This window comes from Myotis yumanensis, unplaced genomic scaffold, assembly GCF_028538775.1.
Source record: "Myotis yumanensis isolate MYYU_CA2020_CCGP unplaced genomic scaffold, mMyoYum1.0.hap1 SCAF_11, whole genome shotgun sequence".
Lineage (NCBI taxonomy): Eukaryota > Metazoa > Chordata > Mammalia > Chiroptera > Vespertilionidae > Myotis > Myotis yumanensis.
Window position 1 is genome coordinate 67,355,879 of NW_027223762.1, and position 14,900 is coordinate 67,370,778.

The following is a 14,900-nucleotide window of genomic DNA, read 5'->3' on the forward strand; positions in this document are numbered from 1 at the left end:
ACTGACTAGAGGCCCAGTGCATGGGTAGGGTCACTACACTTGGCTGGCGATCAGGGACAATCTGTGGGGTGACAGGTGGGGCAGTCAGTGGGGGGCACCCGCCTTGGCCAGCCTGGCACTGCCCGCTCGCTGGTCTCACCCCTTCTCACGCAACCACCACCAGTCATCTCCCTCTGTGGGGCTACCAGCAACCTGGGGCCTGTGAGCTAGGGGGAGCTCCTGTGTTGAACATCTGTCCCCTGGTGGTCAGTGCGCATCATAATGTCCGGTTGTTCCGCTGTTTGGTCAATTTGCATATTAGGCTTTTATTATATAGGACTAGAGGCCTGGTGCACAAAATTTGTGCACAAGGGGTTCCTCAGCCTGACCTTCATGCTCTCCAATCCAGGACCCCTCAGGGTATGTCCCACTGCCAGGCATCTAGAATATGCTGTGTCCCATCCGATTTGTGTTCTGAGACAAGTGAGAGAGAAATAAGTCCCCAAGCAGCCATTCAAACATTCTGAATGTTGGATTTATGTTTCTGGCTTTTCTTTTTTCTTTCTAGAAAAGAGCCCTGGATTGAAAGTCTTCTTGATTGTATTGGGTTGAGATGGAAGGAAGGCTCCAGCAGATGAGAACATATTAGTCCAAGTCTTCATCTTTGTCCTTAGCAGCCCTCAGTCATAGAGCATGCAGGGTCTCACCAGCACTCCGTCACAGGTGAAATAGGAGCTGCTTCTTTGGAATGCATGATGTGTGTTCCACTTCTTTACCTCTCTAGCAAGAAGACAATATTTGAAGTATGTTTCCTGCTCATTCTGTGCTGAGCTGAGAGTAGGGAGTATAGTGAGTATTTGTATGACAGTCCAAACCATCATCATTATTCTCAATATTATCCAACCCCTCTTGTAAGCAGCTCCCCAAAAAGTCTGAATGTTGGATGTACATTTAAGTCTTCTCTTTCTTGCCACAAGGAGAAACCAAGGAACGGGAGTCTTCCCCATTGTGTTGCACTGTGGAGGGAAAGGGGGCTGTCACAGGAGATTGTGTACTAGTCTAACCCTTTACTTCTATTCTCAGCAATCCTGGGCATCTTATACTAGTACTAGAGGCCCAGTGCATGAAAATTCATACACCAGAGGGGGTGGTCCCTCAGCCCGGCCTGCCCCCTCTCACAGTCCAGGAGCCCTCAGAGGCAGGAGGCCACCCGGCGATCAGGGGAAGGTGACGCCCCCATCACACCTCTGCTGCTGCCACTGCTGGCAAGGCAAGCCTCGGGCAGCCCTGGGTGGCTGGGCAGCCGCCATCTAAGGCTTGCCTGCACCTGGGGCCTGCCCTGGGTGGCTGGGGGGCTGAGGGGACTGGGGGACTCTGGAAGCAGGTGCACGGCAAGGCCTTGCCTCATGCCTGCCACCCTGGCAGGTCTGAGGGGACTGGGTGCCGCCATCTTGTGGCTGTGGGCGCAGCAATCTTTGAGGGTGTGGCAGTTAATTAGCATATTCTCTCCTTATTGGCTGTGGGCACCGCCATCATTGAGGGTGGGGCTGTCCATTAGCATATTCCCTCCTTATTGGTTGTGGGCACCGCCATCTTTGTGACAGTGTGAGGGTCAATTAGCATATTCCCCCTTTATTAGATAGGATATGTCAGTCCATCAGCACCCTGAGACAGGTGAGATCGAAGCCAGTTCCCAGGGCAGCTCTTTGGAAAAGTTGGAGCATGAATGTATGGTTCAATGTGTTCCTTAGCCAGAGAGACGCAGAATTTGGGATTTTTCGCTAACTCTCCCTGTGTTGAAATGTGTGGAAGAGCTATGGGTGTGTGCATGCATGCTAGTCCAAATTGCCATCTTTGTTGTCAGTGGCTCTCAACCTAAGGTCCTTTCAGATTCAGACAGGGACAAAAAAACTCCCTCGGGCAGTTCCCTGAAAAAGGCAGCACATTCACACTGAAAATACAGCCCATGCGTGGCTTTCTTTCCACAGGAAAGCTGCCGGTTTTCTCCTGATAGTGTGGCACTGTGCCAAGGTGATGGATTCTGATAAAACGGGAGTCTCAAACTGTCCTATCAGCTTTTTAAAAAAATCTCTTTTGTTGAAAGTATTACATATGTCCTTTTCCCCCCATTGTTTTAATGTGCCTGTTTTGGCATTTTCCTAGAGTGTAGGAGCTTCTTAGCTGGTGTCTGGATTTCACACAAATGAAGATGGTCTGTGTATTATTGCTGCCTACCAGTCTCAGTGTGGTCTCCACTTTTTATCCTCATGTATGATGGTTCTCTCCTGCAAGTCTTCCATTTATTATTCAGGAGGTTTTTCTGCATTTCATTGTAATTCTAGTTTGTTCCTAGAGCATGTCCGTGCAGCATCCACTTACTCTGCTGACATTTTTAATTCTCTCATTGTGATACTTTCTGACTTAGATTTTTTAAACATTGATACTTATTAAGTTATTATTATGTTTAGATTTAAATCTAACATCTTTTTGTTTTCTCTTTATTTTATTTAATTTTTATTTAACGATTCCCCTTTTCTGTCTGTTTTGTATTATGTGAATATTTTCAGCATTTTATTTTTGTTTTTTACTATATTATTCTGTTATCCTATATAATAAAGAGGTAATATGCAAATTGACCATCACTCCAACACACAAGGTAGCTTCCCCCATGTGGTCAAAGATGGCCACCACAAGATGGCAGGCAGGGGAGGGTAGTTGGCGATCAGGCCAGCAGGGAGGGCAGTTGGAAGGGACCAGGCCTGCTGGGGAGGGCAGTTAGGGGTCACCAGGCTGGCAGGAGAGGGCAGTTAGGGGCAATTGGGCTGGCAGGGGAGTGGTTAGTGGGTGATCAGGCTGGCAGGCAAGTGGTTGGGAGCCAGCAGTCCTGGATTGTGAGAGTGATGTCCAACTGCCCATTTAGGCCTGATCTCGAGGGGTCCCAGATTGGAGTGTGTGCAGGCTGGGCTGAGGGACACACCTCCCCCCACCCTGTGCATGAATTTCATGCACCGGGCCTCTAGTAGGTATGATAATATGCATACATAACCTCTTCATATTCTTCCTTGAATTGATATTTTATGAGTACTTGGTGAATTTAGAAATTTTACCATCACACGGGTCCTTTTTCCCGCAGCCCTTCATATTATAATTTTATATTATAACAACTATACCAAAACTATCAATATTCACATTTTAAAAAATTAATAAGAAAGTGCTATATTATATCATCCAAATAGTATTAATTTCTCTTGCTCTTCCTTTATTTCTGATATACAAAATTTCCTTCTAGTATCATTTTCCTTCTTTATTTTATTTTTTCCATCATGCTCTCTATGCCCTCTTCCACCTCCAGCCACTCTATTGCCCCCTGAAATTACCACACTGTTGTCCATGTCCATGAGTTCTCTCTCTCTCCTTTGGATAAAGAAGTTCATTTAGTAATTGTTTTAGACAGATCTTTTGAAACCTAAGAATTTCTTTCATATAAGAATATATACTTACTAGAGGCCCGGTGCACGAAATTTGTGCCCGGGTAGGGTCCCTAGGCCTGGCCAGTGATCAGGCCTGATCAGGGCCTTCCAGCTGCTGGCTGAAGCCTCTCTTCCCCACCTGCTGACCACCAGCCGGAGTCTTCCTTCATTCCACACCGCTCCCTGGTGGACAGCACACGTCATAGTGAGCAATCAAACTCCTGGTCTCCTGGTCAAATTCCAAGGGGACACTTTGCATATTAGCCTTTTACATATATAGATAATGCTGCTATTATTTCTGAAGCATATTTTCACTGGTTATAAGATTGTGGGTTGAGAGGCTTTTTTGTCCTGCATTTAAAAATGCCACTTTCTTCTCATTTCCCTGGTTTCTGATGAGAAATTCACAATTATTCAAATTGTTCCAATTTTTCCTCCAACAGATAATACAGCTAATTTTCTTCTCTATAGTTTATGTCAAATTTTCTTATTATTATTGCTAGATTTCAGATTTTTATTTTGATAGATGTGGCTGGGCATGGATTATTTAATGTCAATTTTTGGGTTTGCTGGAATCTGTAAATTTATGTCTATCACTAAATTTGAGCTGCTTTAAGTCACTTATCTTCAGTTTTTGTTTTGTTTTTGTTTTTTTTTCAGTATCTCTCTCTCCTCTCCTATAACTCTCATGCCATAAATGTGAGAGATAATTGGACCTGTTCTTTTTTTCCCTCAATTATTTTTCTTCGTTTATATTGGATGATTTTTATTTTCTATCATCCTGCAAAAAAACTTTTTCTTTGTCATCTTTATTATGCTACTGAGCCTGCATTTTTTAAATTTTTTAGTTCTAAAATTTGATTTTGCTTTTTAAAAATATTTTCTGCTTTTTGTTGAGGCTTTCTATTTTTCCATTTATAACAAGTATTCACACTTAGCTTGCTATGCCATTGTTACATTAGCTGTTTTAAAGTTGTGTTTTTTCATGTAATTCCAACATAACATCATTTCAGCATTGGCCTTTTCTTAAACATGTTGAGATTTTCCTGGTACTTTATATGCTGAGTAATGTTGGATTGTATCTGGTATTTTGAATATTATGTATGAGACTAGGTCATGTTTTAATCTTATGGTCAATTTTACAATTTTATTTTAGCAAGAAATCAACCTGTGAAAGTTAAGGCTGCATGTTCCAAACAACATCTTGGGGGATGTGGTCCCAATATTAGCTTAGTTTTCATAACATTTTCAGTGTTATCCTATATAATAAAAGCCCAGTGACTGAATGGTGGAACAACCAGAATGACTGGTCGTCCAGTCGCTATGACATGCACCGACCAGCAGGGGACAGATGCTCAATGCAGGAGCTGCCCCCTAGTGGTCAGTGCGCTACCACAATGGGAGCTCTGCTCGACTGATCTGGATGAGCATCTGCTCCCACTATGAACCCCAGGCCGATGGGCAGGAACCCGGGCTGCGATCATTGCCTCCGTGCCCCAGGCTCCTCCTCCTTGCTCCCTGCCACTTCCTCCGGATGCCTGCAGGTCATGCAGCGCCACTGCCAGGCTTCCAGAACTGACCTCAGAGGCTGGGAGGCAGGTACGTGGCCACCGTGGGACTGAGGCCTACTCTGCTGCCTTTCAGCGCTATTGACACTAAGCCCGGTCCTGACTGGGTCCCTGGAGAGGTGAGTGTTCCAGCTTCATGGAAGATGCCAGACCAAGGAGCACCCACTCAGAATGCAGGTCTGGAATGAGTGGCACTCCCACAGTGGGCCAATCCCCCCAGGACACACCCCCCACCAGTGCACAAATCCTGTGCACCAGGCCTCTAGTATGAATATGATTGTGTACTTGCCACCAAGTGGCAGTTCTGAAACCTGGGTGATAGTTAGTTTTTAATCCTTGAAGCCTTTTATTGTGCTTAGGCTTGGTTTCACATTCATGCACAACTTGGGCATAAGTTGTCCAAGAACCTCCATGTAGTTGTTTATGCATTCTTGGGCTCATTCTTGAGCGCAAACATAGTAACAGGTCTAATATCAGAGAATAAAGGTCATAGGGGGCAAAATTTCTCCTACCACAGTCTTAAAATGGTTGTTCATTCCTTCTGGTTATGTCTATTATTTGTATCAATGGGAGAGGCAGAGTGAAATGTGCTTGCTCAATCTTACTCCAACTACAGTATTTCTAATCACAGACATAATTTTTATCTCTGGATACTTGATTCCAATTTTTATTTATATTTTTTATTTACCTAACTTTTGCGCAATTTTCTTTGTAGTGTCCCTGTCCCTAACTTCTGCACAATTTTTTGTTTAACTTATTGAACATATAAAATACAATTTATAATAACTTTTACTCTGTTTACATATTTTATCAACTGTATAATTTCTGGGTCTATTTCTATTGACTTTTTACTCCTCTTTCAGAGTCAGATTCTCTCAATTCTTTGCATGCCTGGTAATTTCATATTGAATGACCACCATTGGTAAATTAATATTGTTGAATGTTAGAAATTTTAGTACAACCGTAGTTGTACTTGATCATTGCCCTGGGTTGCAGTAAGTTTTTGAAAATGCATTGATCTTTGAGGCTTGTCTTTAACCTTTGATTGACAGAAATAGAGAAATCTTTAGGTTAGTGTTAACCTTGTTTCAGTGCCAAGGCAATACCTTTCTGAGTATTCCACCTAAGATCCCTTGAATTACAAGATTTTCTGTTCTTCCTAATGATGAAACATACATTCGCAGCCCTGTGAGCTCCAAAGATTGTTTGCTCCTTTTAAGTGGTTTATTTTCAGGCTTCAGATAGTTTCTTCACATATATGTGTTGATTAGTAATCAGCTGAAGATCTTGCAGGAACCTTCTGAGGACTTTTAGTGTTTTCTCTTTGGGAAATTCTCTTTTCTTTTACTCTGCCTTGTACTCTGCCTCAGACTTACTGTACTTCCAGCTTTGCCTCATTAATTCAAGTAGTCTGCAAGGCTCTGATTGGGTTCCTTTTCTGGTATTGAAGCCTGGAAATTATCTCCAGGCAGTAATTGGGTCAATCATAGGGCTTATGTCATCTAAACTCAGTCCATGCTCTCTAAAATCAGTCTTGTGTTGCCTGATGTTCAGTCCCTGAAAATTATTGCTACATATATTTCAGTTGTTTCAGGAGGAAGGTAAACATGGTCTCCATACTCCATCCTGGCTAAAAGTAAAATTCCTATATAATGGTTTAAAAAAACACATTTTTTTGTACTTATTTAGATTAATCTAATTTTTCATTGATATTCTTAATGTGTTTTTTTTCTTACTTTAACCTACATTCCACTTTGTTTTCTATTAAGAGACTAGAGGCCCGGTGCACAAAAATTTGTGCACTTGGGGGGTGAGGGGGCCCCTCAGCCAGGCCTGTGCCCTCTCACAGTTGGGACCCCTCGGGGAATGACCACCTTCTGGCTTAGGCCCACTCCTGAGGGAATTGGGACTGAGCTGGCAGTCAGACATCCCTCTGGCAGTCCGGGAGCCCTCGGAGGAAGTCCACTTACAAGTGGGGAGCAGACCTAAGCTGCAGTTGGACATCCTTAGCGCTGCTGAGGAGGCAGGAGAGGCTCCCACCACCACCGCTGTACTGGTAACTGTCAGCCTGGCTTGTGGCTGAGCAGAGCTCCTTCCATGTGAGAGCACCCTGACCACCAGAGCACAGCTCCTGCATTGAGCGTCTGGCCCCCTGGTGGTCAGTGTCTGTCATAGTGACCAGTCATTCTCAGTCTTTCTGCTGTTAGGGTCAGTTTGCATATTACCCTTTTACTATATAGTATAGAGGCCTGGTGCACGGGTGGGGGCCAGCTGGTTTGCCCTGAAGGGTGTCCTGCTTGGGTGCCTGGCCAGCCTAGATGAGGAGTTGATGGCTGTTTGCAGCTGGTAACACCCCCTTCAGGGTGGGGGTCCCCACTGGGGTGCCTGGCCATTCTGGGTGAGGGGCTGATGGCTGTTTTCAGGCTGGCCACACTCACTTCAGGGTGGGGGTCCCCACTGGGTTGCCTGGCCAGCCTGGGTGAGGGACTGAGGGCTATTATCAGGCTGGCCTGAGACTGAAGCTCCCAGCCTCTCCTTTTTTTCTTTTCTTTTTTTTTATTCTGGGATTTATTTACCTTCTATAATTGAAACTATGTTGCCGTCACTGGCGCTCCCAGCTCTGAGGCCGCTGCTGGCTGAAAGCAGGTATCTGGGGTTTGTTTAGCTTCTATAATTGAAACTTTGTTGCTTTTGGAGCTGTTGCTTTCGGAGCTTATAGCAGGCCGCGGCAGGCGGGGAACCTTGGCTTCCTCCATCACTGGAGCAAGCAAACCTCCTGCTCGCTTCAGCTGTGTGGATGCTGGCCACCGTCTTTGTTGGCAGTTAATTTGCATATCTCGCTGATTAGCCAATGGGAAGAATAGCAGAGGTATGGTTAATTACCCTTTTTATCTTTTATTAGATAGGATAGAGGCCTGGTACATGGGTGGGGGCCCACTGGTTTGCCCTGAAGGGTGTCCCGGATCAGGATGGGGGTCCTGCTGGGGTGCCTGGCTAGCCTGGGTGAGGGGCTGATGGGTGTTTGCAGGCTAGTCAAGTCCCCCCCAGTGGGGACCCTCACCCCATGGAGATTTGGCCAGCCTGGGTGAGGGGCTGATGGCTGTTTTCAGGCTGGACACACCCCCTTTAGGGTGGGGGGTCCCCACTGGGTTGCCTGGTCAGTTTGGGTGAGGGGCTGAGGGACATTTTCAGGCTGGCCAAGACTCCTGGTGATAGAAGCTCTCAGCCTCTCCTTTTTTTCTTTCTTTTTTTTATTCTGGGATTTATTTACCTTCTATAATTGAAACTTTGTTACCTTCAGTGGAGCTCAGAGCTGGCCGCGGCAGGCAGGAAGCTTGGCTTCCTCCATCACTGGAGCAAACAAGCCTCCTGCTCGCTCCAGCTTCGTGGCTGCCAGCCGCCATCTTGTTTGGGTTAATTTACATATAGTCGCTCTGATTGGCTGGTGGGCATTGCTTAAGGCATAGTGAAGTTATGGTCAATTTGCATGTTTGTCTTTTATTAGATATGTAATCTTAATTATTTCACATCACAACTAGTTTATCATAACAACTTACAAAATTCCTTTGATTATTTTAAATCAGATCCTGAAGGGTACTGTAAATGTGTTTAGCTTACTAAATGTGAATAGCAAACCAGTGTTTTATTAATAATCTGATTTTTCAAACAAAGGACTTGAAGTTTTTATAGATCAAATACCTTTATCAAAGTCGTTCAGTTGGCATTGCCACTGCCCAGACATGAATTCAGGTCTGATTGGATCTAGAGCTCAACCCTTCACACTCTCTTATTGGGTCATCAGTGAATACAGTAGACATTATTCAAACTTTGACTCAAATAATTTTATTATTATAAATATTTTAGCATTAAAAATAGTATTGTAACCAGGAAAAAATCACAGAACTAACTTTGCAATGTTATGAAGCAGCTCCTCATATGTATGAGAAAACATCATTTATATAGATTTGCTATAGATCACCTCACATGGCATCATCATTTGTTTGCTTCTCATTTCTCCAGGAAGGCATCTTGAGGTCAACAGCAATCTTTGATTCTTATTTGTATTCCCAGCATCTACTTTAACACCTGGCTTTAGGAAATGTTCAATAAATGCTTATTAAATGAATGAATGTTTCCAACGTAGTCAGTTAAAACTCATTTATATTTTATTACAAATAAAAATAGAGAAATAACTAAATTTGTTTCCCTTATATGAAATTAGTCCATAGAAATTACCTTCTGAGGGGAATAATATATATTTTTTTCAAATGGGTCTTTTCATTTAACACATACAAATTTTGGTACTTGTATACCCTACACATATTCCCACATGCTCACATACATCCATTTAACATCCATACCCATACTACTTGCATTCTAACATTGGCTAGGATTCTTAACTGAGATCCACTGAAAGTTTTGGACTTAATGAATGGATTTCAAAGGGACTATGAACTTCTTTGAACTATTTACAAAATCTTGTGACTATGTGCAATTTTCTTGGTAGGAGCTGAATAACATTTGAAGAGGGATTTATGATTTTAAAAGGTTAAAAATTCTATTAAAACCTTCTAAAGTGAACCAAATCTTTCTCTCTTTGCACAAAAGGTAGAATAAAATGGAATAAATAAAGGAAGGAAAGACAGGAGGAAGCAAGCAAGGAAAGAAGAAAAAATATGAAGATGGAAAAAATATTGGAGGGAGATGGTATAGCAAACTATAACACATTCTCCAGTTTCTCAGTGTCTTATTTCCTGAGTGTACTGCTTCTACTCTAGAATTTACCAAAATAGCTCTGCCAAGAGTAACCAGCAATGCCTCTATTGCCCAAAGCAAAGGATTTGTATAAATCCTTAACTTACTGAATGTTCTGCTATATTTTATATTGTCTGTTCTTTGAAACTTCTAACACAATCTTCTGTCCACTAATGTCTTCTCCTTTCTTCAGTCTGGTGCTTTGTGAAATTCTAACTTTAACCTTCGTTTTTATAATAGACTCACCAAAGTTAATCATATTAACTGCCACGATTTTTATTGTGCTTAAGGATCCTTCTTCTAGATCCCTAGACAAAGTGTTGCCTATTCAGAGGTATGCAGTGTCTGTTGAATGTCATCCCCTGGCTACTTCACAAGTTTCTCAACCTGTAGATGTGTAAGGCTAAGTTCACCTCATCTCCAGTGTTTTACCAAATTCCTTGTCCTCCAGTATACTTGTGTACTTTCATTCTGGGCTACTTTTTTGATCACATATCTCTACCTGGAACCTATATTTCAGTCATGTTAGGGCAGTGGTCGGCAAACTGTGGCTCGCGAGCCACATGCGACTCTTTGGTCCCTTGAGTGTGGCTCTTCCACAACATACCGACTTCTGTGCATGGGCCACGAAGTTTCAGTCCCACTGTATGTGCACGCCTGCATGTGGTATTTTGTGGAAGAGCCACACTCAAGGGGCCAAAGAGCCGCATGTGGCTGGCAAGCCACAGTTTGCCGACCACTCTAGGGTATTCATTTGCTAGTGATTCTATCATACCAGTGATCACAATGGATTAATTACTTCATTCATGTCCTCTAGATTCTTAGCAACCAGGCAGCAAAAATTCTGGCTTCTATTTTTGTATCAACAATGTAGCACTATGAATCAAAACAGGGCCACACTGAGTCATTCCCCCAACAAAGGTCTTTTTTAATTAATGGAGAACAAGCCAGTAGAGTCACATCTATAATAATAAAAGGGCAATATGCTAATTAGGTCAGACATCCTTCCAGAGGAAGCCATGGCCTGAGGGAAGCCAGCCCAGGTCCCAGGAGCCAGAGGGAAGGCGGTGTCGGCAGCCAGGGGAAGGAAGGCCTACTCTTGCACAAATTTTGTGCATCGGGCCTCTAGTGTAATAAGAAAGAACACTTCACAGAGAGCTAGGAGACTAAATAATGCTGTTCTCCCTTTTCATACTTAACATTTTTACGTTGTGCAGTTTAACTATCTTTGAATATTAGTCTCCCTTCTCTCCTTTAATCAATAAAATAGTGCAACATTCCATCTCATAATGTCATGTAATTACATGTGAAATAACTTTTAGAAATATAAATGGCTATTCCACATAGCACACTATATACATAAAACAGACTTAGTGAATTTTATGCACATTGATTCAAGTAGTCACATTTTGAAAGGATCTTATTTCTCTACTAGAGGCCAGGTGCACAAAAATTTGTGCACTTGGGGGGGGGGTCCCTCAGCCTGGCCTGTGCCCTCTTGCAGTCTGGGACCCCTCAGGGAATGACCACCTGCTGGTTTAGGCCCGCTCCCCAGGGGATTGGGCCTAAGCTGGCAGTCAGACATCTTTCTGGCAGCCCAGGAACCCTTGGGGGATGCCCACTTGCCAGCAGGGAGCAGACCTAAGCTGCAGTCAGACATCCTTAGCGCTGCTGAGGAAGTGGGAGAGGCTCCCACCACCACAGCTGTACTGGCAGCCGTCAGCCTGGCTTGTGACTGAGCAGAGCTCCCCCTGTGGGAGCACACTGACCACCAGGGGGCAGCTCCTGCATTGAGAATCTGCCCCCTGGTGGTCAGTGTGTGTCATAGTGACCAGTCATTCCCAGTCGTTCTTCTGTTAGGGTCAATTTGCATATTACCCTTTTATTATATAGGATAGAGGCCTGGTACATGGGTGGGGGCTGACTGGTTTGCCCTGAAGGGTGTCCAGGATCAGGGTAGGGGTCCCACTGGGGGGTCTGGCCATCCTGGGTGAGGGGCTGAGGGCCATTTTCAGGCTGGCCACACCCCCTTCAGGGAGGGGGGTCCTGCTGGGGTGCCTTGCCAGCCTGGGTGAGTGGCTGATGGCTGTTTGCAGGCTGGCCACAGCCCCTTCAGGGAGGGGGGTCCTGCTGGGGTGACTGGCCAGTCTGGGTGAGGGGCTGATGGCTGTTTGCAGGCTGGCCAAGGCTCCCAGTGGGGACCCTCACCCCATGAGGGTATGGGCAGCCTGGGTGAGGGGCTGATGGCTGTTTGCAGGCTGGCCACAGCCCCTTCAGGGTGGGAGTCCCTGCTGGGGTGCCTGGCCAGTCTGGGTGAGGAGCTGAGGGCTTTTTTCAGGCTGGCCATGGCCCCCAGCCACCCAAGCTCCCAGTGGAGACTGGCTGGAAGCAGGTATCTGGGGTTTATTTATCTTCTATAATTGAAACTTTGTTGCCTTCAGTGGAGGCCAGAGCCGGTCAGGGCAGGTGGGAAGCTTGGCTTCCTCCATCACGGGGGCAACCAAGGCTCCTGCTTGCTCCAGCTCTTTGGCTGCTGGCCGCCATCTTGGTTGGGTTAATTTGCATATAGTTGCTCTGATTGGCTGGTGGGCATGGCTTGGGGGTGTATCAAAGGTACAGTCAATTTGCATGTTTCTCTTTTATTAGATTAGATGTATTAACTTCTTAAATTTAATAACACTTGGATTCCTCCATGATAGAAAATTATGATGCAATTTAATGTTGATATATTAAATAATATTATGAAATTACTTTATGGATTCCATGGAACACCTATTAAATTCAATAAAAAATGAATGAACATAAAACAAAATGAATTTGTCCTTGTGTTTTTATGGACCTTTAACTTAGTAGTACCACTGATGATCTATGAAGCTGGAATGACATAAAAATGGTCAGTCAGATTCCCCCATGGTTCTGCTCAACCTCTCTCACACTGTACTTAAAAAACAAACAAACAAACCAAACTTTAGTTCTCACCATAACTTAAAGAACACCCATTAATATTTAGAGGAATCTGTATATTAAAAAGAAAAAATGAATTCCAGCTGTGGTTTCTAGGCCACTTGTCAACCAGCCAACTTCATGTTAATAAGTGGTAGTGTTAATAGTAATAACAATAAAATATGGTAAGATGTGCAAAATCATTCTTAAATAAATATGGGGGTATAATAGATCGTATTAGCATACAGACTATATGATTTCACCTATATGTGGAAACGAAAAAACAAAACAGAAAAGAAAAAGACTCAGATATAAAAAACAAGCTGATGGTTTCCAGGAGGAAGGATTTAAAAGATAATAAGAGGGACAAACTTTCTGTTATAAAATAAATAAGTCAGGGAGATGAAATATACAGCATAAGAAATATAATCAATAGTATCAAAATAACCTTGTACAGTGACAGGTGGCTATTAGTTTTATCACAGTGATCAATTTGTAAGGTATATAAATACTGAATCACTATGTTATATACACAAAACTCATATAATATGGTATGTCATCTGTACTTCAATAATAAAAGTAAATTTGGATAAGTTGTTTTTTTAAGGAAAAAAAATTCTTATTTATTTATTTTAACAAAATGTTAGCCAGTGATTCTAAATCACACAGTTGTTTTTTTGTTTTTTGTTTTTTTCCTGGCATTTCTCTCTGGAGTAGATTTTTTGCTCTAGTGATTAAAACAGAAAATCAGATACAACAGTCTTCAAGTTCAACCAATGTCTTCACACTCTCATCTCTTTATCAGCATACTAGAGACCAGGCACATACAATTTGTGTGTGGGTACAGTCCCTAGGCCTGGCCTGAGATCAGGGCCATCTTACCCAAATGCACACAGCTAGCCCTGCCCCCCACTCCACCCACCCCCAGGTCCCTGTTCACCATCAGGTGATCTGAGCCTCCTGGCCTAGGGGAGGGACTGAGAGGTCGGCCGTTCCTGCCCACTTGCTGGCCCCGCCCCAGCCATGGGTCACCCTCTGTGTGGGGGGTGACCAGCAGGGTGGGGGCCTTGGCCTGGCACTGCCTGTGTCCCCAGCCACCCATCCCTGGTTCCCTGTTCGGGCAATCGGAGCCTGCCAGCCAGGGAAAAGGACTGAGAGGTGGTCAGTGTGCCTTATAGTGACTGGTCGAGCGGTCATTCTGGTTGTTCTGCCATTAGGGTCAATTTTCATATTACCCTTTTATTATATAGGATACTGACTATACTAGTAGGTATGCCTTCCCAAAACTATATGGCTATATTCAGATATGTTGTTGCCCAAAACATTTAACATAAACCCAAACTGATTTATCAAGTCTTTATGTGATTAAAGTTGTTTTTTACTGAAAAAGTGAGGAAAATAATTATTAGCAAAGAGTATTAAGTATTTTTATACTTTGCATTACATCTCTTCTCTTGAAAGATACAATATGAAGAAATAGAGCATTTTAGAGTGGCCCAACTTTTTTGTAATAAATATGAAAACTCAACCGTATTTATTAATAATAAGTGTTATTAAATACTTTGAATGTAAATAAAGTTTTCTGTTAGGAGAAAAACATGAAGTATTTAACTATTATAAAACATGACTTTAATAATTTTTACCAAGTTGGAATCATTTTCTTTATAAAAGGTATGCGAGATAATTTTATTTATTAATAGTTAATAATTTAAAATAAAGTTTGTATACTTTAAATACCCCCATTATCAAATATATACAATATATATTAAAAACAAGTATTACCTTCATAAAAATGGCTAATATTAAAGGATTCAAAATATAACATGGAAAAATCTGTAGTGTTGAGGAACATATCATTCCATGCTCACTGTACCTTATTTACTATAGCTCACTTAATTTGCATTGGAAAAATGTAATGACTGTATTATTACACATACTATTCATGTGTGTGAGAGCACTTCATGAACATACATTTAAAACAGAGCTTTCAGGCAAGACTTCCTGAATGGTGGAGTGAGGACCTTTCTGAATCTATACATCAATTAAAAGCAACAAAAACACTGGCAAATTGCCATTATCAACTTTTTCAAAAACTTCCAAGCACCAGAAAAATAACTCATCACATACAAAGGTTCCTCAATGTGAGTAATTACTGATTTCTTATCAGCAAGCATGAAAACAGAAA